This window comes from Henckelia pumila, chromosome 2, assembly GCF_033568475.1.
Source record: "Henckelia pumila isolate YLH828 chromosome 2, ASM3356847v2, whole genome shotgun sequence".
Taxonomy (NCBI): domain Eukaryota; kingdom Viridiplantae; phylum Streptophyta; class Magnoliopsida; order Lamiales; family Gesneriaceae; genus Henckelia; species Henckelia pumila.
Window position 1 is genome coordinate 45,655,743 of NC_133121.1, and position 23,956 is coordinate 45,679,698.

The window sequence follows — 23,956 nt, forward strand, 5'->3', positions numbered from 1 at the left end:
TCCAGCTATGCTCTGCGTCAGTGCATGTCAGTCGACCCCTCCTGCTCACGATCTACCATCAGCGTTCTTCTTGTAACCAAATCATGCTTTTGAACATGAAGTTTCCCGTGTGCTTACCGAACGCATCGATATCAGCATACCGGCAAAACCATGTTCTGCATGAGGTTAAAGACCTCACGCTCGAAACATGTCATGCTTTAGGCACTCGAGGCATTCTCTGGTGAAGGTCTATCTGACAATCTCTCCAACTACGACTGGAGAATCTTCAGAGTAGTGTCATCATGGTATGGACGATACAGATGCAAGCATCAAGTGCGTCCCATCCAATGCTCTGCCACTGCATCTGACATCCAGTACTCGATCCAAAACTAGGATCCACATGAGTAGAAATCTAGAAAACTCGGACACGATCCATCACTCCTGTCCGCACTTGCTGGAATTCCATAAGCCAAATCTTCAGAAATCCTGCCGATGATGATAGTCTCTGGGCAAACTAATTGCCGCATCATCACCTCTTCCAAGGTCTCATCAATCCTATAAGGATAACCCAAATTCTCATTACTATATCCCAAGTATCTTGCATGCATATGCTCTGATACCAATAAATGTAGTGACCCTACCCGGATCCACTACCTAATCAGAGTTTAAGAGCATAATTAAACATGCATTAAATAAATCGCTGCGAAAGACTTAAATAAAAACATACCGGCAGAATAAAACCGGTTAAACCAATTCGATTTATACAACCAAATCGAATAAATAGCCTAAAGGCAAAACATACAGCTAATCCTACAGTCATTACTGGTCACTGGCTACTCCAAGCTCCGGGCGCTCAATCCTGCACCTACATCTGCTTCGTCAAATGGGGTGTTCAGGTACACAGAAAAGACTGGACGTGAGCTCTAAGCTCAATACGAAAGCACTGGGTAAAACATACAAATATGATGCATGCAAATGATAGGGTATCCATATCTGGGATAACTGTATATAACTGCTCAGTAATGGCGCCTAAGACATGAGTGGTACAACCTGGGGAGCAAACCCTGCGTACACTGCTCATTCCTACAGGACGTGGACCGTGTCCCCCGATGCTAGCCACCCATGACCCGTCAGTCAATGGGCCCTAGACATCAACCGTCCAGACAGGGCTGAGCGACCCTACGTGGCTCATCTCACAAGATGGACAGGAACAATATGATATGCACATGCTGCATAATAAATGACATACAAAATGCAACATATAAGAATGCAAAACCCGCTAGCAATATCAGTCTGTACTTGCGTACCTTTCTACAGGCAGTTTCTAGCAGTCCCACTCTAGGTTCCAAGCCTATATCAGCTCTACAATGCAAATACTCATGCATCAATAATTAAGCTCTAAAAGCCTTAATTACGCTATTGCATACTCCTAAATAAATTAAGGAGACCATAGCTATACCTGCGTCCATCGTCAGCCCGCTGATGACAATTGCCTCAAAACTAGGCCATAGCTCCGCCTCGACGCCTGGATCGCTATGCCACTTCCGGATTCCCAAAAGGATGCCTAGAACTCCCTAGATCTGAGTTAGAAGGCTTAGCAATCAGAGAGAAGAGAGGGAAAGGTACACTTGAAAATGAAATCTCGGCCCCCTATTTATAGACGAAGTTCGGAGCCTCCGAACTCGGTTCGGAACGTCCAAACACGATCGGAACCTTCGATCCCATCTTTGGAGCGTCCGATCGCCCCAATATTACGTTAGCCATGACTTCACTTGCTGATGTCAGCGATGACACGTGCCCTGGTCCCGATCGGAACGTCTGATCCTACCGACGGCGCTTTCGATCCACTTCGGAGCCTCTGATCCTGAGTTCGGATCCTCCGATCTAGTTCGGAGCCTCCTGACTTGGTTCGGAGCTTCCGAACCCTCCGGACCTTTGGGACCTTCCCGGCTATTTTGAGTTTCCTGAATCCATTTCTGGACTTCGTTAACCCATTTGGAATTTCCTTAATCATGTTTTACTTAATCTAAACATGATTACACGATTAATATACTCATTAATCACTAATTCTGGATACGGGTCACTACAGCGTTTTATGCTCACGTCCTCGTACTGTTGTTTCTGGACACCCTATTCCATGGGGAAGGTTTGCAGTTGGATAAGGCGGGTGGTTCCAGGAGAGCTTTGGCTACAGGTTGCCAGCAGAGATGTCTGTATAAGATTTCAGTATTGATGTATCTGGGTTGATACATTTTAATTTGATATGGTTGTATAACAGTATTTTCAGATTTCTTTCCTTGGGATTGTATCTAGTTTTATGGTTTCCGCTGATATTTTTCTGATTATTGTTAAATACATGCATAAGCTCTTGATTAGTAGGTGATCATGGTGCGGGTCACTACATTTATGGTATCAGAGCATTCATAGTAATCTTGGAATATAGATTTTGATAAAGGTAATCGTTGCTTGTCTTGTAGATGGTTGAGAAGTGCAATTTATGCACTTAATTTATATATAATTTGACTTGGTTTTTGTGATGTATCGAGTGAATATTATGCGTATTTGTTGTTGTTTTTCTGAGATGCAAGGATTGGAGGAAAGTTACCAAGAAGAAGCGGAAAGATGAAATATGGAGCAACAACTTTAGAAAATTTCTGTGAACAGTTCATAATGAATTTTAGGATGTTTTAAATCTGCCGTAAAAATTTCAGCTCGATCCGACGGCTAGAACTTCGATTATGAATTTTTCCATAATGTTGCGCAGATAGTGAAATAGAAAGCTGCGGGTAGCGCCTAGGCACCATTCTGCAGCGCCTAGGCGCTAGAGCTGTGAGAGAGAAAAATAAAAAAACCAAAAGGGCAGCGCGCCCGCGCCTCTTTCCGGGCATGCCCGTGCTGCTCTGTGCGTGAAGTGTGCAGATTTTTGAGTTGTTAAAATACATTATTTGTCGGGCTTTATTTGGCGGGCATCGAGGAAATATAAAAAGGACTTCAAGGACACAATAGATCAGGAGAGAAGCCGCACAAGGAGCTGCACACTTTGAAGAGAATTGAGAGGAGAAGAAGCGGCACCCAAACAACAGAACCACAAACAACTAAGCATTCACGTAGGCTTGGGACACGGATTTGAGACGTGGGAGCGAACGACAAGGGATAATCGAATCACAAGACATAGTAAATTCATCTGGGGATGGAGAATCAAATCTAATCTGTGTTTTTTATTATCTGCCTTGATTTATTATGAGATTTTTGAATATGTCTATGTGTTTAATTATTTCATTATAAAATTATTGGTTGTTTCTAGAGATTGACGGATCTTGATTTGATTTTCATGTTTTGAATATTATTTTACTTAATATTATTTGTTCTTATCAATTTATTTGTGTATTCTTGATTTGATTGCCTTTAAATTTACTGGTCATAGATTGAATGTTAAATTTATTTGAAATCGGACACTCGGGAGAGGAGATTTTGAATAGGATCATAGGAAAACACAACCTAGGATGTAGAGGTCGGGTGGCCTACAAGTTCCTTTGAGGTCATTGAAAGAGAACCATAGAACTTGATTAAATTGTTTTTTTGTTTGATTCTGATAGGGATATCGAAATTATTATTAGAATAATAACATTTACTCGACGCTCGGGAGAAGCAGTAAAAAACAATTAAGAGTTCTTGTCTTATAAATTGAAATAGATGATATAATCAATATATATGATTTGCATGAATGAAAATCGAGTGATATCTTGTATCTAGAACCCGTCTCAGATCTTGTACCCAAAACCATCCTAGAAATTCTAGATTCTTTATTTTATTTTAGATTATTGAATTTTTTAAAATTTTATTTTATAAATAAAGTTGAGATTATTTTAATTATAGTATTTAGTGTGAATATAAATTTTCAATTCTCGTGGGAACGATACTCTACTTACTATATATTAAAACTTGACACCGTGCACTTGCGAGCACAAAATTACACAACAAGTTTTTTGGTGCCGTTGCCGGGATTGATTCAATTTATTGTGCACTAATAGTGTTATCAAGTGATCTTGATTTTTATTTGGAATTATTATTATTTTTGTCTATTTATTATTTTCATTATTTTTTGGATTAATTTATTTTGTTTTATCTATGTTTGCAGTTTATTCATAGATCTTAAAGTTTTGAAAGTGCAGATGCAATCGGCCTGAGGACTATAAACTAAGTGCTGCTTGGGAGGCGACCCAAGAGTTTTTAGTATTATTTATTTATTTTGTTTATTTGATTTTTATGTATTTACTTCTTAAATTTTTGTCTCATGTAATTTTTTTTATAGGATGTGTGGAGATGAAGTTTGGTGGTGTTACCCCTACTATACCCCAATGAGCTGCAAATGAAGATGAAAAGGATGACGAATACTGATGGTTTTAGTCACAGGTAAGTGCATTCCTCTGTTATTTCATTTGTTTATTATACATTGAGGACAATGCACATTTTAAGTTTGGGGGTGTTTAAAAATTTTGAATTTTTTTGATGAGTTAGTTTGAGTTAAGACATGATGTATAATTGTGTTGGCCTACGATCAAATAAATTTTGTGTCAAAAATGTCAATGTTAACTATATTTAATTTTGAGTTCTCACAAAATATGCAGTATGCCTTGATTGTCTAGACCCTAGTGATTAGAGAAACTTTGTGATTTTGTGAGTGAATTGGATGCTTCGATTCTTAACTTTGGTGATTTATACTTGAAACCGAGGTAGACTTCTACAAGCTTAGAAATGATTTAGAAAATTTTATTGAATTTTAATGAGTAAATAAAAAGTTGCAAAATCAACGAAGAGAATTTTTTTTTAAAACTCCATCCGGGCCTGAAAAGGGATTAAAATCCTAATCACCAATCCATGGCTAAGTTTACGGACAAAATGGGGATGCTCCATCTGGGCTATAGACGAGGGGATTGAAATCCGAATTCTATCTTTAGTTATAGCTAAGTTTGCGGGTAATTTATGGGTTTAAAATAAAACTGGGTGCAAAATCCAGCGATGTTATAAAAAAGCTATGATATATCTTGAAAAGTCTTTTAATCTTAGTGAGTAGAAGTTGAACTTGGTAGAGAATATTTTGAAACTAGAGTGCGGAATTGATGAATCTATGAAACAAACTTGTTGCACTAGTGTATCGAAAGCAAGGAGGATAGACAAGATTGGCAAATCACACACACGAGAACTTTTGGGAAAATTAGCATACATGTGTATTTAATCTTGGAATATCAAATTCGGAGGTCGACTATATTACTCATTATTGTTTTACTCGGGACTAGCAAAAGTCTAAGTTTGGGGGGATTTGATAACTGCAATTTATGCACTTAATTTATATATAATTTGACTTGGCTTTTGTGATGTATCGATTGGATATTATGCGTATTTGTTGTTATTTTTGTGAGATGCAAGGATTGGAGGAAAATTACCAAGAAAAAGCGGAAAGATGAAATATGGAACAACAACTTTTGAATATTTTTGTGAATTTTTGAGACATAAAATCCGATCTCCACCATTCATAATGAGTTTTAAAATGTTTTAAAGTTGTTATAAAAATTTCAGCTCGATCCGATGGCTAGAACTCCGGTTATGAATTTTTCAAGAATGCTGCGCAGATAGTGAATTGGAAAGCTGCAGGTAGCGCCTAGGCACCATTCTGCAGCGCCTAGGCGCTAGAGCTGTGCGAGAGAAAAATAAAAAAAAACTGAAAGGGCAGCGTGCCCGCGCCTCTTTCCGGGTGCGCCCGCGATGCTCTGTGCGTGAAGTGTGCAAATGTTTGAGTTTTTAAAAGACATGATTTGTCGGGGTTTATTTGGCGGGCTTCGAGGACATATAAAAAGGACTTCAAGGACACAATAGATTAGGAGAGAAGTCGCACAAGGAGCCGCACACTTTGAAGAGAATTGAGAGGAGAAGGAGCGGCACCCAAACAACAGAACCATAAACCACTAAGCATTCACGTAGGCTTGTGATATGTCGATATTTTCCTCTGTTTACTTGGATTAAATTGTGATGATTAGGTACATTTTGATTGGCTAAATTCATGTTATAGTTCCTAATCATTGTATGTGATTTGATATAGAAAAAGAGAAGAAATGGAACTAAAGATGGAAGAAAGAGCCGAGATAAGATAAGAATTACGAAGCAACAATGATCAGAAAATCATATTTAATTTTAGAGAAGTCCAAATCCGATCTCCACCGTTCCTAATGAATTCAAGAAGTTTTAAAGCAGCTGTCCAAATTTCCGCTCAATCCAACAGCTAGATCTCTGGATATGAATTTTTCAAAATCGCTGCTCGCTGGAAAAAAGTCGTGCTCGATCCTATCAACTCACAGGATCGAGCGCGAGAAAGAATTTGAAAACAATAATTTGGATATTTTTGCGCGATCGATCCTACCAACTCGTGCGATTGAGCGCGCCCATGAGAGATGCATGCAGTAGGTTCACCTTTTTCTTGGCGCTCGATCCTACCAACTCACAGGATCAAGCGCACCGACTTTTCCGAGAAATCCTTTTAAGTTACGAAACTTATTTCCTTAGGACTCTAGTCATATTAAGGGTTTTGATCTCGTTTTTTGAGAGGATTATCAATCTTCTGGACGGATGAAAACACAAGAAAACATCTGGCGGCTAGGTTCTATCTTCTCTGTTCTTAGATTTTACTCTTTCTAGTTTTTGTATTTGGTTAAGGAAGATGAAACCCTTGATTTTATTCACTTTGTGAGATTTTGATTTTCAACGTTTGATTTTTATCGAGTATCAAGAGTTGTTCTGGTTTATTTCATGCTTGTGTGTTTGATTATTAGATTGATCACCTGATAATTCTTTCGTACAATCTACCGCTAAATTAGAATTCTAATTCGTAATTGTTTGAATCATCTAATCTGTGAAGCAACTGCGTTTAATATTTTCTGCTGTTGAATTTGTTAAATCGTAGGAACAACAATTGACTAGGCTAAATACATTCGCTGGTGCATGTGTTGTTTAGATTTGTCAGTTTCACTCATTTGAATGCTACCGTGGATTTAAATCTAATCGCTGGTATTGGATTAATATATGGGGTAAGGGTTAACTTAGAACACTGGTGTCTAGTTAACTAAAATTAAGGTGAAACAGGAATTAAATTTCCAATGATGAATATTCAATGTGAATTAATTATTTTTAGGGAATCGATGATCGAATGAATAATTTCAAGGGTGTAGTCGAACGATACCAAGTCTCGTTATTTATTTGATCTTTCTTGTTTTAATTCTTGCATAGTAGTTTTTAAAATCCAAAAACCTCCTTTTATTTATTTTCAGTATTTTTAAGAACACACTTAAATTTAACTTTCCTCATGGGAACGATCCCTACTCACACTAGTGCATTATTTGTTTATCTGATTGAGTCGGGTAATTTGGACGCAACACGACTAAGCGTTACCAAATTTTGGCGCCGTTGCCGGGGAAAGGCGTTTAATTTATTGGTGTTTTTGTTTTTGTTTATTTTTATTATTCCTCCTAGTACTACTCTGGTTTGTTCATGCGTGTAGGTGAATCTTCGGAAGAAGAAGAATTTCCATACGACCCAGAGATAGAAAGAATTTTGCATAGGCGAAGGGGGATTTTTGCGGTGTACTACTTCGAGATGTTAAATTGACAAGTATTAGCAAGTTTTATCCAGCAACACGGAGAGTCATTCTACGCAGCTTGAAAGAGATTCAAAGATTTGGAAACCATCTTCCGGTATCATGAGTTTTCTAACTATTCTCTCCTTACAATTTTTCTTGATAGTTTGGATGCAGTGACAAGAAGATGGGTAATTGGTGGAGCTTTCACAACCGGTATTTCAATATTTTGCCGAGATGATGATACCATGAGACACCTATTGGATGATATGGCCGAGTTTGACTATTACCGGTATTCACACTCTCAATACCCAGATTTTACAGACCAACCATTCGAGCTTCAAAAGGAGGAGGGAATTTGTTCACAGTTGATCTTACATCCGCTGGAGGATATCATGAGCAAGCTTGTGGCATCGACTTAGGAAGCTGTAGAAGATCTAAAAAATTCTAGATGTCACCTTGTGGAGCACATAAAGAATATCAAGAGATCAATCCTCCATGAACATCGAGAACTGGAAGTGAAGCAAGATACTCAAGCAATGACCAACCCAATTTGGTTCAATGATGATGACTCAGAGAACCAGGATTGGGAGTGCGAATCAAATCATGCTGAAGATTTAGAGGCGTTTGAGTCTTCTCTTCTTATTGAACCGCATTCGGAAGATGTTATGGAAGAAATAGGGTATGATGGAAATATTTTGCCACTTGAGTTTGAGGATGATGGAATTCAAGAGTCTATCGATTTGAGCTAATCGATAGTGTTATTATACACACATCCCCAAAATCCTTCTCTTCCATTAATACCAGTTTCAAAAGATGTTGGCGTCCGAGAGCCAACATAGATGTTCTCTTCCCATGTTTACCAGCTAATTTGGAGTGTTGTTGAGGTGACGAGCTTGAACTGTATACATCTAGACAAGCTTGAGGGCACATGGAACAAATACCCATTTGTGGTGTCATATGACACTTACTTTGGGCGTCAGCCGCTCTTTGAGGAGTGCTTCTGAGGGTCAAGCTGAAGACTGAAAATCAAGCGCTGCTTGAGAGGCAACCCAAGGGGAGTATTTTCTTCCATATCTTTTATTTGTTTTTCTTTAGTTTTTGTTTTTATTTTGCATTCTTACTTACATTGGAGACAATGTAAGATTCTAAGTATGGGGTAGAGGACTTAGCCAGTCAGTTAGAGCATTTAGCCGTATTTTTGAAAAATTTTAGAGCTCATAGTTAGCAATGAATATCACTGATGAAATTCACTAGCCTATGATGATGAAGTTTTGTAAAATTATTTTTGTTAAAATTTTTTACTCTTGATTGGATATGAGAAACTTGAGGTTGAGTAGTGAATAATTTTAAACACACATGTTTGACCAGTGAACTGTAGCGATGTATTAGATGATGTTTGTGTCTGTTGGACCATTGCACGACAATAGGTGTTTGTGGAGCCTGATAGTGTTTTGTTGAACCCTGATGATCTTTTTGACTTGACATAAACGATCTTAGGTGCACCTAGAAAAAAAAAACTTATTTTACAACTCCATCCGTGTCTAGAAAGGATTTAAATCCTAATCCTAAAAGATTAAATTCAAGGCTAATTATGCGGATTAAATGGGGTTGATGCTCCATCCGGGCTATAGACGAAGGGATTGAAATTCTAATTATGTCTTAGTTATAACTAAGTTTGCGAGTAATTATTGGGGCTAAAGCAATACCGGGTGAAAAATCCGGAGGTGCGTAATTTTATCTCAAGAGAGTTGTGTTTTTGTTTGAAGATTTTTGGGAGGAAAGGGCACTTGACGGTGATATTTACACCGAATTATTATAGGTCGGTGAACAGTCTTAGAACGGAGTCTTTTGAGGTTGCACTAGCTGGAATAACATGACACACACACATGTTTACGCTTGAATGATGGTGTATTATGGAAAATCAAGAGTATTCATAATTTTGTTTTGAATGTGGGGACTTCTCTAAGGCTGTGATTTCATTATTCATCTTTGCTTATGATTTTGTGTTGCTCGAGGGCGAGCAAGGTTTAAGTATGAAGGAGTTTGATATGTCGATATTTTCTTCTGTTTACTTGGATTAAATTGTGATGATTAGGTACATTTTGATTGGCTAAATTCATGTTATAGTTCCTAATCATTGTATGTGATTTGATATAGAAAAAGAGAAGAAATGGAACTAAAGATGGAAGAAAGAGCCGAGATAAGATAAGAATTACGAAGCAACAATGATCAGAAAATCATATTTAATTTTAGAGAAGTCCAAATCCGATCTCCACCGTTCCTAATGAATTCAAGAAGTTTTAAAGCATCTGTCCAAATTTCCGCTCAATCCGATAGCTAGATCTCTGGATATGAATTTTTCAAAATCGCTGCTCGCTGGAAAAAAGTCGTGCTCGATCCTACCAACTCACAAGATCGAGCGCGAGAAAGAATTTGCAAACAGTAATTTGGATATTTTTGCGCGCTCGATCTTACCAACTCATGCGATCGAGCGCGCCCATGAGAGACGAAGGCAGTAGGTTCACCATTTTCTTGGCGCTCGATCCTACCAAATCTCTGGATCGAGCGCACCGATTTTTCAGAGAAATCCTTTTAAGTTAGGAAACTTATTTCTTTAGGACTCTAGTCATATTTAAGGGTTTTTATCTCGTTTTTTTAGAGGATTATCTATCTTCTGGACGGCTGAACACGTAAGAAAATATCTGGCGGCTAGGTTCTATCTTCTCTGTTCTTAGATTTTAATCTTTCTAGTTTTTGTACTTAGTTAAGGAAGACAAAACCCTTGATTTTATTCACTTTGTGAGATTTTGATTTTCAACGTTTGATTTTTATCGAGTATCAAGAGTTGTTCTGGTTTATTTCATGCTTGTGTGTTTGATTATTAGATTGATCACCTGATAATTCTTTCATACAATCTACCGCTAAGTTAGAATTCAAATTCGTAATTGTTTGAATCATCTAATTTGTGAAGCAACTGAGTTTAATATTTTCTGCTGTTGAATTAGTTAAATCGTAGGAACAACAATTGACTAGGCTAAATACATCCGCTGGTGCATGTGTTGTCTAGATTCATCAGTTTCACTCATTTGAATGCTACCGTTGATTTAAATATAATCGCTGGTATTGGGTTAATTTATGAGGTAAGGGTTAACTTAGAACGCTGATGTCTAGTTAACTAAAATTAAGGTGAAACATGAATTAAATTTCCAATGATGAATATTCAATGTGAATTAATTATTTTTAGGAAATCGATGATCGAATTAATAATTTCAAGGGTGTAGTCGACCGATACCAAGTCTCGTTATTTATTTGATCTTTCTTAATTTAATTCTTGCATAGTAGTTTTTAAAATACAAAAACCTCCTTTTATTTATTTTCAGTATTTTTAAGAACACACTTAAATTTCACTTTTCTCGTGGGAACGATCCCTACTCACACTACTGCATTATTTGTTTATCTGATTGAGTCGGGTAATTTGGGCGCAACATGACTAAGAGCTGGCAGCTTGGGACACGGATTTGAGACGTGAGAGCAAACGACAAGGGATAATCGAATCACAAGATAGATAAAATTCTTTGGGGACGGAGAATCAACTTTAATCTGTGATTTTTTTTATCTGCCTTGATTTATTATGAGATTTTTGAAAATGTTTATGTGTTTAATTATTTTATTATAAAATTATTGGTTGTTTCTAGAGATTGACGGATCATGATTTTTTTTTTCATAGTTTGAATATTATTTTGCCTAATATTATTTGTTCTTAACAATTTATTTGTGTATTCTTGATTTGATTGCATTATAATTTATTGGTCATAAATTGAATGTTAAATTTATTTAAAATCTGGCACTCGGGATAGGAGATTTTGAATAGGAGCATAGAAAAACACAACCTAGGATTTTTGTAGAGGTCAGGAGGCCTACAAGTTCTTTTGAGGTCATTAAAAGAGAACCATAGAACTTGATTAAATTGTTTTTTTGTTTGATTTCTGATAGGGATATAAAAATTAGCATTAGAATAATAACATTTAATCGGCTCTCGAGAGAGGAAGTAAATAACAATTAAGGGTTCTGGGCTTATAAATTGGTATAGATGATATAATCAATTTATATGATTTGCATGAATGAAAATCGAGTGATATCTTGTATCTAGAACCATCTCAGATTGTGTACCCAAAGCCATCCTTGAAATCTAGATTCTTTATTTTATTTTAGTTTATTGAATTTTAAAATTTGATTTTATAAACAAAGTTGAGATTATTTTAATTATAGTATTTAGTGTGAATATAAATTTTCAATCCTCATGGGAACGATAATCTACTCACACTTTATTAAAACTTGACACTGTTCACTTGCGGGAACAAAATTACGCAACAATGGTAGGTCAGGATGATCAGAGTAGTCATGGTAATGTTGGACGATGGGGTGATGATGATGCTCAGGGACATCATCAGGGATATCTTCAGCATCGTGAGAGGCACCACCGTGATGATCACAAACGTTTTAGTATGTATCGATTTATGCAGATGTGTCCTAAGCCACTAGTTGGAGGCGAGACTTCAGAGGATGTAGAAAACTGACTAGAACGTATGGAGAGCTGCTTCCAGGAGTTCCGTTGTAATGAGGAACATAAGATGGAGAATCTCAAATTTCTAGTAGAATGACATTCTAGGAAACGGTAGAGATCTACGTCCGCACCTATCATCACGGCATGAGGAGTTGTTACTTGGGTAGATTTTTTGCACAACTTTCCATAAATTATACTTTCCTCCCGCACTCCGACAGGAGAAAGCTAGTGTATTGCTGGGTTTGAAGCAGGGCTCGATGTCCATTGACGAGTACCAACAGAAGTTCTTTGATCTATTTCCCTATTGTCCCCAGATCTCTGACAAAACTGAGGCAAAGTACAATCTGTTTTTCCAGGGTCTTAATCCGTAAATCCATGATCGAGTAGCTGTGGGCGATGACATGATTTATGAGGGACTAGTTAGTCGATGTCTCCAAGCATAGGATAGCATTCGGCATAACAGTTATTTCCTCTCGTCTAGACCCGCGATTTCTTTGGGTCCCCATGCTCAGTCATTCAAGAAGCCTGCTTCTTCTTCTTCCACCGGATCTGGGAGAGTGATGCGTTTTGGAAGGAAGGGTCAGTGTAACCATTGTGGTAAGAATCATCCAACTGACAAGTGTTTTAAGGCTGCAGGAGCATGAAAGAGTGGGTGCCCAGTGAGCCAACTTGTGGCTATGGGCTTTGATGACTCTTTGTATAAACAATCTTTTGTTTAATATAATTTACACTTTTATTAATGGCAATGACTTTATCTTTCTTCATATTGTTATATTGTGATATACTATTGTTGTTTTGATAAAGACCTTGAATATACTATAGTGTATGTAAGATGTGGTAGAACATGGGGATGTCTATCATGAAATACATCTTATAGTCACTGTATATTCTAAACTGTTCCTAGTCGATTGAGCCGTCCGAGAATAAGGATAAGGATCGCTCGAGTTTGAGACTAGCATTTGCGATGCGGAGTACCACGTTTCATTGGTAGGGAACATGGAGATGTTCGAAGCATGCAAATGGATATTCATAGGATGAATAATCGAACTACCCTATCCGGACTTTCCAAGTGGTTATCACTTATCGAGTGGATAAAGTCCGCGGTTTTGGTTGTACACCATTAGTCCTTACTACTTGAAACATCATGGAGACTCTATATGCTAGTACTGTGCTTTGACTCGTTTACCGACTCTATGGGGGTCATCAGGTGTCGGGATTGGGTACAGTTACAACACATATAGGAGTCGATGCATTGTTGTCAAGGATTCACCACATACTTGCGAGTGTGGATATCCTATGCGATCTGAGGAGATATTAGTGTGACGAATCTCTGGCCAGAGTACTTGATGTGATTTAAGAAATGGTTTCTTAGTAGCACATGCGATGTCACTAATTTGATCTTCAAGATGTATTGCATAGTTATCGAATCTTGAGCGACTCTCGATATACCAATGGTTGTTGATTCGATCGGGATATATGGATGAAGGGACCGTACTGTACGCTAACCAAAATCTACTGGTTCTTGTAGGCACTATCAGTGATACCTAGGGAATCATGGGGCGATGTTGCTAGGCGCTTTACCATGATTCGTTGGGCAAGTCGGAAAGTGTTGTTCCGAGTCACAAGGAGTTGTGAGCCCACGGCTAGCTGTATCCCTGAACCATTGAGGGTCACACAGTGTAATGGAGTTTTAATCCCCGTTGAGATAGTTAAATTTAAAGAGTTAAATTTAATGAATAAAGAAGTTGGACTTCTTAAATAAGAGTAAGGGAGTAGGATTTCCTAAAATGACATAGGGATGGACATTTTTGGAAACCACTGAATTCGGATTCAGGAAAATTTATCTTGACTTTATAATGTGCAGAAATGGTTTCTATGCACATTGGTGAAATTGGTTCATGAATCGGAGTCACGATGAATTTTATATTAATTTCTGAACGTGCGGGCTTTGCTTGTCGGGCCTCAACTTATGACTAATGGGCCCTAAGCTGTTAGTGGCCTGCATTATAAATAAGTTATTGCAGTACAGAAATTACAGACAACTGGTCATAATTTTGAGAGCAAAATTTCGAAACCCTAGCCTCCTCTCAAGAATATTTCGGCCGACCCCTCCCTCTCTCTGTCAGAGAAATTCCGGTCTGTGATTTTGAATTGCAGTCTGGAATAAGCGAATCAAATTCGTTATTCTCTTCGCAGAAAACTTCTGATAGATTTTCTAGTGCAATCTATCAGAGGGATTTAAACCCCATTCGTGGACCTGATTGAAGGAGTTCATCAGTTCCTGGGAGATACAAGAAGCGCAGAGAAATCTGTTGGAGTCCAATAATCTCGATTCGAGATTGAAGGTAAAATTTAATAATTGTTATTTAAATTTTACACACACTTATAATTTAATCGTTGAACGGTTGATACCCACAATATGGAATTGTTCCATAATAAAATTTTTTAAACTTCCGCTGCACCGGGTATCAATCGTGATTGATCTGAACGCCAGTTTTCCAACAGTGGTATCAGAGCCAGGTTGCTCAGATCAAACGATTAAATTAATCGATTGTACAAAAATTTTTGAGTCTCGGTTTTTGAAACAAAATAAATATTTTTAAATAAAAATAAAAAAAAAAAATTTCAGGGCAAAACCCGGGCAGCGATTGGATCGCTGCCCGGTGGGGCAGCAATTGTTGCTGCCCCGGGCGGCGCACGGCGCCGCCCAGGGGCGGCGCTCAGCGCCGCCAGGGCAGCAACTGTTGCTGCCCTAAAGGGGCAGCCGGGCTGCCCCGGCCCGCGCCCACGGGTGCGGGCCGGCCCGGGAGTGTCCCGGGCGGCCCGCGGGAAAAATTAAATTTTTATTTAAAATTAATTTTAATGTGTTAAAATTTTATTTTTGGTCCGGTCAAAAATTGTTTTTGATTGGTTCACGAGATTTCGGATCGAATTGTTCGAGTCCGTAAACTTTAAAATTGATTTTTGGATAAATTTGAATTTTTGGAAAATTTTAATATTTTATCCTTAAATTGAATTTTGAAATCAATTATTTTTGGTACAATTGATGATAAGATTTGATCTTATGAATATATTGAGTAAAATATGATTTTATCCATAAAATTGGATTTTGTAGATAAAATATGATTTTATTTGATAAAGAGATAAAATATGATTTTATATGTAAAATGAGATTTTATATATAAAATATGATTTTATCCTATTTAAATTTGAATTGCCACTGCATGTTATCCAATGAATTAATTTTGAATTAAATGTTATTGGATAAGGATGATCGATTGCCATGACCAATTTTGTAGGTGTATGTTAGGAATTTACATTTGTTTTATTGTTGTTGGTTTTATTAATGGGCCTGGTTTATGGCCCAATATGAATGTCATATGTAATAAAAGTGGGCTTGGTTTATGGCCCGTTCCCACCCCTAAAATGTATCCCCTACTTGTCATTGTTATTTATTGTAAATACATTAGATTTAGTGGGAGATCAAGATTTGAAGATGGTGGGCCCAGCAGACAATAAAGACAGAAGAAATGTAAATTGAAAGCACATGTAATAGGATTGCATTGCATACTGCATATTACCTAGGATTGGACTAAGACTCGTGATTGGCAACCACGGGTCAATTAGAAATGGAATCGATCATCCTAAATAATATATGATATTATGATTGTATGCATGTTTTAGACATAATTGTATGAATCCGGCAAGCATACAATAAATTGAAAAATGATGAGACAAATTTTCATAATTAAAAATCCCTCATTTTAAATATGATTTAAAATTGATATCAAGATAAATAAAGGAAATTTAAATTTGTTTAAATGTTCCTACCTTCCATCAACGGTCAATGTATGAGATGCTACCCGCGGATACGGTCCGGCTCATATTATTGGGGGGGCCCGTTTGTCGGAAAGCTGTACATTGGATCGACAAATGTTGTAAGTTGGGTGGAACTCCCATGGGATCGGCTCATATTATTGGGGGATCCACATGGCGACCGTCCATCACAACTTAATATTGATGGGTCATCTTGACATGTCACTTTAAACGGCGTCATATTATTGGGCCCTTATTCGACATGAGGTAAACACATGGGGGTTGCTTTGGAAGCAATTGGGCTCTACCTTTTGAGAATTATGGTTGGCTGATATTATTCGGGACCATAAGTTTGTCAATTGGACTCCATGTTCTCACTAAGGGAAAAGTTTCCCGTTTTCACTAGAGGGTAGTGAAATCGTTAAAATAGTGGGAGTGAGATTCATAAAATTAAATTCGCCTATTTTATGTCTTAGTAAATTTCTTAAACAATCACCGATAATTGTCTGTTTCATCTTAGTAATCCACATGTTTCTATTCTCCAACAAAACAAACTTACTGGCGCAAACAATACAGAATGATTCCATAAGTTAAGATTGTCCTAAGTTCGGAAAAGATTTTCTAAAGTGTTAGAAAAGGCTTCTCCGAAAACAGCCCCGGCTGATGTAACAGCCGAAAGGTTGGCCGAACTAGAGAAATGGTTGGACCATGATCTCAAGGCCAAATGTTACATGCAAAATTGGACAAGTCTAAACAAGTTTGCCATCACTGCAAGAAACCCGGTCATTAGAAACGTAACTGCAAGGAATACCTCAAGCAGTTGCGAACTGCAAAGGGTATGTTTTACATTAAAATGTTTTTCTTAATACTACTTCTTGGGTATTGGATACCAGATGTAGATCTCATATTTTGCAATGAGTTGCAAATGATGACAAGAAGTAATAGGCTAAGGATGGGTGAGACCCAGTCAAGGCTCGGGAATGGTTCCAGAGATAAATCCAAAGCTATAGGAGACATTTTTGCAGAACAATTTTATGTTTTTTGAGAGATGTTTTATTTGTTCCAGATTTGATTAAAAACATTATTTCTGTTTCTATGCTTGATAGAGATAGTTATTCTTGCAATTGTAAGAGTGGGTGCCCAGTGAGCCAACTGTGTGGCTATGGGCTTTGTTGACTCTTTGTATAAACAATCTTTTGTTTAATATTATTTACACTTTTATGGCAATGAATTTATATTACTTCATATTGTTATATTGTGATATACTATTGTTGTTTTGATAAAGACCTTGAATATACTATAGTGTATGTAAGATGTGGTAGAACATGGAGATGTCTATCATGAAATACATCTTATAGTCACTGTATATTCTAAAACCGTTCCTAGTCGATTGAGCCGTCCGATAATAAGGATAAGGATCGCTCGAGTTTGAGACTAGCATTTGCGATGCGGAGTACCACGTTTCATTGGTAGGGAACATGGAGATGTTCGAAGCATGCAAATGGATATTCATAGGATGAATAGTCGAACTACCCTATCCGGACTTTCCAAGTGGTTATCACTTATCGAGTGGATAAAGTCCGCGGTTTTGGTTGTACACCATTAGTCCTTACGACTTGAAACATCATGGAGACTCTATATGCTAGTACTGTGCTTTGACTCGTTTACCGACTCTGAGGGGGTCATCAGGTGTCGAGATTGGGTACAGTTACGACACATATAGGAGTCAATGCATTGTTGTCAAGGATTCACCACATACTTGCGAGTGTGGATATCCTATGCGATCTGAGGAGATATTAGTGTGACAAATCTCTGGCCAGAGTACTTGATGTGATTTAAGAAATGGTTTCTTAGTAGCACATGCGATGTCACTAATTTGATCTTCAAGATGCATTGCATAGTTATCGAATCTTGAGCGACTCTCGATATACCAATGGTTGTTGATTCGATCGGGATATTTGGATGAAGGGACCGTACTGTACGTTAACCAAAATCTACTGGTTCTTGTAGGCACTATCAGTGATACCTAGGGAATCATGGGGCGATGTTGCTAGGCGCTTTACCATGATTCGTTGGGCAAGTCGGAAAGTGTTGTTCCGAGTCACAAGGAGTTGTGAGCCCACGGCTAGCTGTATCCCTGAACCATTGAGGGTCACACAGTGTAATGGAGTTTTAATCCCCGTTGAGATAGTTAAATTTAAAGAGTTAAATTTAATGAACTAAGGAGTTGGACTTCTTAAATAAGAGTAAGGGAGTAGGATTTCCTAAAATGACATAGGGATGGACATTTTTGGAAACCACTGAATTCGGATTCAGGAAAATTTATTTTGACTTTAAAACGTGCAGAAATAGTTTCTGTGCACATTGGTGAAATCGTTTCATCAATCGGAGTCACGATGAATTTTATATTAATTTCTGAACGAGCGGGCTTTGCTTGTCGGGCCCCAGCTTATGACTAATGGGCCCTAAGGTGTTAGTGGCCTGCATTATAAATAAGTTATTTCAGTACAGAAATTACACACAACAGGTCATTATTTTTGAGAGCAATTTTCGAAAACCCTACCCTCTCAAAACTGATCGGCCGTCCCCTCCCTTTGCTCTGCCCGAGAAAATTCCGGTCTGTGATTTTGAATCGCAGTAAGGAATAACGAATCAGATTCGTGTAATCTCTTCGCAGAAAACTTCTGATAGATTTTCTAGTGCAATCTATCAGAGGGATTAAACCTCTGTTCGTGGACCTGATTGAAGGCGTTCATCGGTTCCAGGGAGAGACAACAAGAGCAGAATTGTTCTGTTGGTGTCCATTAATCTCGTTGCGAGATTTGAGGTAAAATTTATTTAATTGTTATTTAAATTTTACACATACAATAATTCAATCGTTGTATGGTTGATACCCACACCATGGAATCGTTCCATGAGAAAATTTTTAAACTTCCGCTGCACCGGGTATCAATCGTAATTGGTCTGGGAACTCGCCAGTTTTCCAACAGTGGTATCAGAGCCAGGTTGCTCAGATCAATCGATTGAATTAATCAATTGTACAAAATTTTTGAGTCTCGGTTTTTGAAACAAAATAAATTTTTTTTAATAAAAATTTTTTTTCCGGGGGGCGAAACCCGGGCAGCGATTGGATCGCTGCCCGGAGGGGGCAGCGATGGTCGCTGCCCCCAGGGGCGGCGCACGGCGCCGCCCAAAGGGGGCGCACGGCGCCGCCCAGGGCGGCGACCGTCGCCGCCCAGGGCGGCGCACGGCGCTGCCCAGGGCAGCGCTGTGCGCTGCCCAGCGCAGCGCTGGGCGCTGCGCAGGGCAGCGCTCGGCGCCGCCCAGGGCGGCGCACAGCGCCGCCCAGGGGCGGCGCCAGGCGCCACCAGGGCAGCAAACGTTGCTGCCCTAAGGGGGCAGCCGGGCTGCCCCGGCCCGCGCCCCGGGTGCGGGCCGGCCCGGGAGTGTCCCGGGCGGCCCGCGGGAAAAATTATATTTTTATTAATTTTAATATTTAAAATTTTATTTTTGGTCCGGTCAAAAATTGTTTTTGATTGGTTCACGAGATTTCGGATCGAATTGTTCGAGTCCGTAAATTTTAAAATTGATTTTGGATAAATTTGAATTTTTGGAAAATTTTAATATTTTATCCGTAAATTGAATTTTGAAATCAATTATTTTGTTACAATTGATGATAAGATATGATCTTATGATATATTAGATAAAATATGATTTTATTTGTAAAATTGGATTTTATAGATAAAATATGATTTTATTTGATATGGAGATAAAATATGATTTTATATGTGAAATGTGATTTTATATATAAAATATGATTTTATCTTGTTTAAATTTGAATAGCCACAGCATGTTATCCAATAAATTAATTTTGAATTAAATGTTATTGGATAAGGATGATCGATTGCCATGACCAATTTTGTAGGTGTATGTTAGGAATTTACATTTTGTCTTTATTGTTGTTGGTTTTATTAATGGGCCTGGTTTATGGCCCGATATGAATGTCATATGTAATAAAAGTGGGCTTGGTTTATAGCCCGTTCCCACCCCCTAAAATGTATCCCCTACTTGTCATTGTTATTTAATTGTAAATACATTAGATTTAGTGGGAGATCAAGATTTGAAGATGGTGGGCCCAGCAGACATTGAAGACTGAAGAAATGTAAATTGGAAGCATATGTAATAGGATTGCATTTGCATACTGCATATTACCTAGGATTGGACTAAGACCCGTGATTGGCAACCACGGGTCAATTAGAAATGGAATCGATCATCCTATATAATATGTGATATTATGATTGTATGCATGTTTAGACATAAATTGCGTGAATCCGGCAATGCATGCAATAAATTAAATATGATGAGACAAATATTTTTATAAATAAAATCCCTCATTTTAAATATGATTTAAAATTTATATCAAGATAAATAAAGGAAATTTAAATATTGTTTAAATGTTCCTACCTTCCATCAACGGTCAATGTATGTGATGCTACCCGCGGATACGGTCCGGCTCATATTATTGGGGGGGCCCGTCCGTCGGAAAGCTGTACATTGGATCGACAAATGTTGTAAGTTGGGTGGAACTCCCATGGGATCGGCTCATATTATTGGGGGATCCACATGGCGACCGTCCATCACAACTTAATATTGATGGGTCATCTTGACATGTCACTTTAAACGGCGTCATATTATTGGGCCCTTATTGGACATGAGGTAAATACATGGGGGTTGCTTTGGAAGCAATTGGGCTCTACCTTTTGAGAATTATGGTTGGCTGATATTATTCGGGACCATAAGTTTGTCAATTGGACTCCATGTTCTCACTAAGGAAAAAGTTTCCCGTTTTCACTAGAGGGTGGTGAAATCGTTAAAATAGTGGGAGTGAGATTCATAAAATTAAATTCGCCTATTTTATGTCTTAGTAAATTGTTAAACAATCATTGATATATGTCTGTTTTTCCTTTTCAGTATTTCATACAATGAATTCGCGAAATCCTTTATTCTCGATCCTCGAACAAAACAAGCTGACTGGCGCCAACTATACGGAATGGTTCCGGAAGTTGAAGATTGTCTTAACTTCGGAGAAAATGCTCTACGTGTTAGAAAAAGCACCTCCGAAGGAAGCACCAGCTGACATAAGTCCGGAGGAATTGGCCAAACTTGATGCATGGTGTGACCATGACATCAAGACCAAATGCTATATGCAAGCCTCGATGTCTGATGAACTCCAGAGGCGATTTGAGGACACGGTGAATGCTGCTGACATTCACACGCAACTCAAGGAACTTTTTGGGGCTCAGTCGAGGGCTGAAAGGTTCTCTACTGTTAAGGAGTTGATGACGTGCCGCATGCGTGAAGGGACTTCGGTCCGTGATCATGGGGTACGAGTGATTTGGCTCATACAGAAGTTAGCGACCCTTGATTTGGTGTTGGAGCATGAACTCAATGTGGACTTGCTGCTTCTATCTCTTCCTTCTTCATTTGATGGATTCGTGATAAATTTTAATATGAACAAGATAGAGGCCACCCTTGAAGAGATGGTCAATATGCTCGTTACATATGAATCCACACTTAAGAAGGATAAGCCAGCTTTCTTGGTGGGCTCCTCATCTTCTGCTAAGAAGGGGCCAAGTTTGAAGGGCAAGAAACGTTCTGCCCCACCCAAGAAAGTGGAACCCGAGAAGAAGCAAAAGACAAAGGCTTCAAACGATGGAAAATCCAAGGATGTTTGCCATTACTGCAAGAAGCCGGGTCATTGGAAGCGCAACTGCAAGGAGTATCTTGAGCAGTTGGGAACTGCAAAGGGTATGTTCTATATCGAAATAAACATGTCACTTAATACAACTTCTTGGGTATTGGATACCGGATGTGGTTCTCACATTTGCAATGATTTGCAGGTGATGACAAGAAGTCGCAGGCTTAGAATGGGTGAGACCCAGCTGAGGCTCGGGAATGGTTCCAGAGTTGAAGCTACGGCCATTGGAGATGTTTGTTTGATTTTGCAGAATGGTTTTAAATTATTGTTGAGAGATGTTTTATTTGTGCCAGATTTAATTAAAAACATTATTTCTATTTCTATGCTTGATAGAGATGGTTATTCTTGTAATTTTGTGAATGGGATTTGCAGTATTTACAAGAATGAATGTTTAATTGGAAATGGACAACTTGAAAACGATCTATATAATTTAAAACTAAAAGACGTTCCAGTGAATTGTATTGACAAACCGGCAACAACAAACAAAAGGAAAATCGATAGTCAAAACCCGGCAAACCTTTGGCACGCTAGACTAGGTCATATTTCCTCAAGGAGGATGAACAAGCTAGTGGGAGAGGGCATGTTTGATATGTCTGATATTAACTCTCTACCTACTTGTGAATCCTGCCTAAAAGGGAAAATGACTAAATCTCCTTTTAAGGGGAAGCCTGAACGTAGTCAAAATCTGTTGGATTTGATCCATACAGATGTTTGTGGTCCATTTAGAGTAGGGACTCAACATGGCCACACCTACTTCATTACCTTTACTGATGATTATTCTAGGTATGGGTATTTATATTTAATGAAATATAAGTCTGAAGCATTTGAAAAGTTCAAAGAATTCAAGGCTGAAGTAGAAAACAAGCTAGGTAAAAGTATTAAAGCACTTCGATCGGATCGAGGTGGAGAATACTTGAGTACCGAGTTTTTGGACTATCTAAAAGAGAATGGGATTCTCTCTCAGTGGACTCCTCCTATGAAACCACAGCTTAATGGTGTATCGGAGCGTCGTAATCGAACTTTGTTGGACATGGTTCGATCCATGATGAGCTTCACTGAACTTCCACCTTCGTTTTGGGGCTATGCGCTTGAAACGGCGGTATTGTTGTTGAATAACGTCCACACTAAAGCAGTGGACAAAACACCATACGAGTTATGGAATGGCAAAGCTCCTAAGTATTCATACTTGAGGATTTGGGGATGTCCTGCTTACGTGAAGCGGACAGTGGGAGATAAATTGGATAGTCGATCCAGCTTGTGTTATTTTGTGGGGTATCCGAAGAATTCAATCGGATATTATTTCTATTATCCTGCTGAAACAAAGGTGTTTGTTTCACGGAATGCCACCTTCTTAGAGAAGGAGTTCTTATTGGATAAGAAAGGCGAGATGATGGAACTCGAAGAAGTTCGAGAAGAACCCGAAATACAAAATAACGATCCCACACCTCAGGAACCATTGCTGGACACGCCTGCACCTAGAAGATCCGAGAGGACTTCTAGACCTCCAGTTCGATATGGTCTTCTTCTTGAAGAGGGTCAAGATGAACCCGACATTGGATGTGATCCAAGAAGCTTCAAGGAAGCAATTTCTGATGCGGATTCGAATTTATGGCTTGAAGCTATGCAATCAGAATTGGATTCGATGCATACTAACCAAGTCTGGACTTTAGTGGATCCTCCCGATGGAATTGTTCCAATAGGGTGTAAATGGATCTACAAAAGAAAGCTTGGGCCTGATGGTAAGGTATTGACCTACAAGGCGCGATTGGTGGCTAAAGGTTATACTCAAAGGCAAGGAGTTGACTATGACGAAACCTTTTCACCAGTTGCAATGTTCAAGTCCATAAGAATCCTTATTGCCATAGCTGCATGGTATGACTATGAGATATGGCAAATGGATGTGAAGACTGCTTTTCTTAATGGAGACATTAAGGAAGAAATCTATATGAAGCAGCCTGAGGGGTACACATCCATGGGAAGCGAGCATAAGGTATGCAAGCTTCAGAGATCAATTTATGGTCTAAAACAAGCATCAAGAAGTTGGAACCAGAAATTTGATGAAACAATTAAAGACTTTGGTTTCATCAAGAACCCGGAGGAACCTTGCGTGTACAAGAAAGTAGTTAAGGATGCGGTGACATTCTTAGTACTTTATGTTGATGACATCCTACTCATTGGGAATGATGTAGGGATGTTGCAGTCAACAAAGATA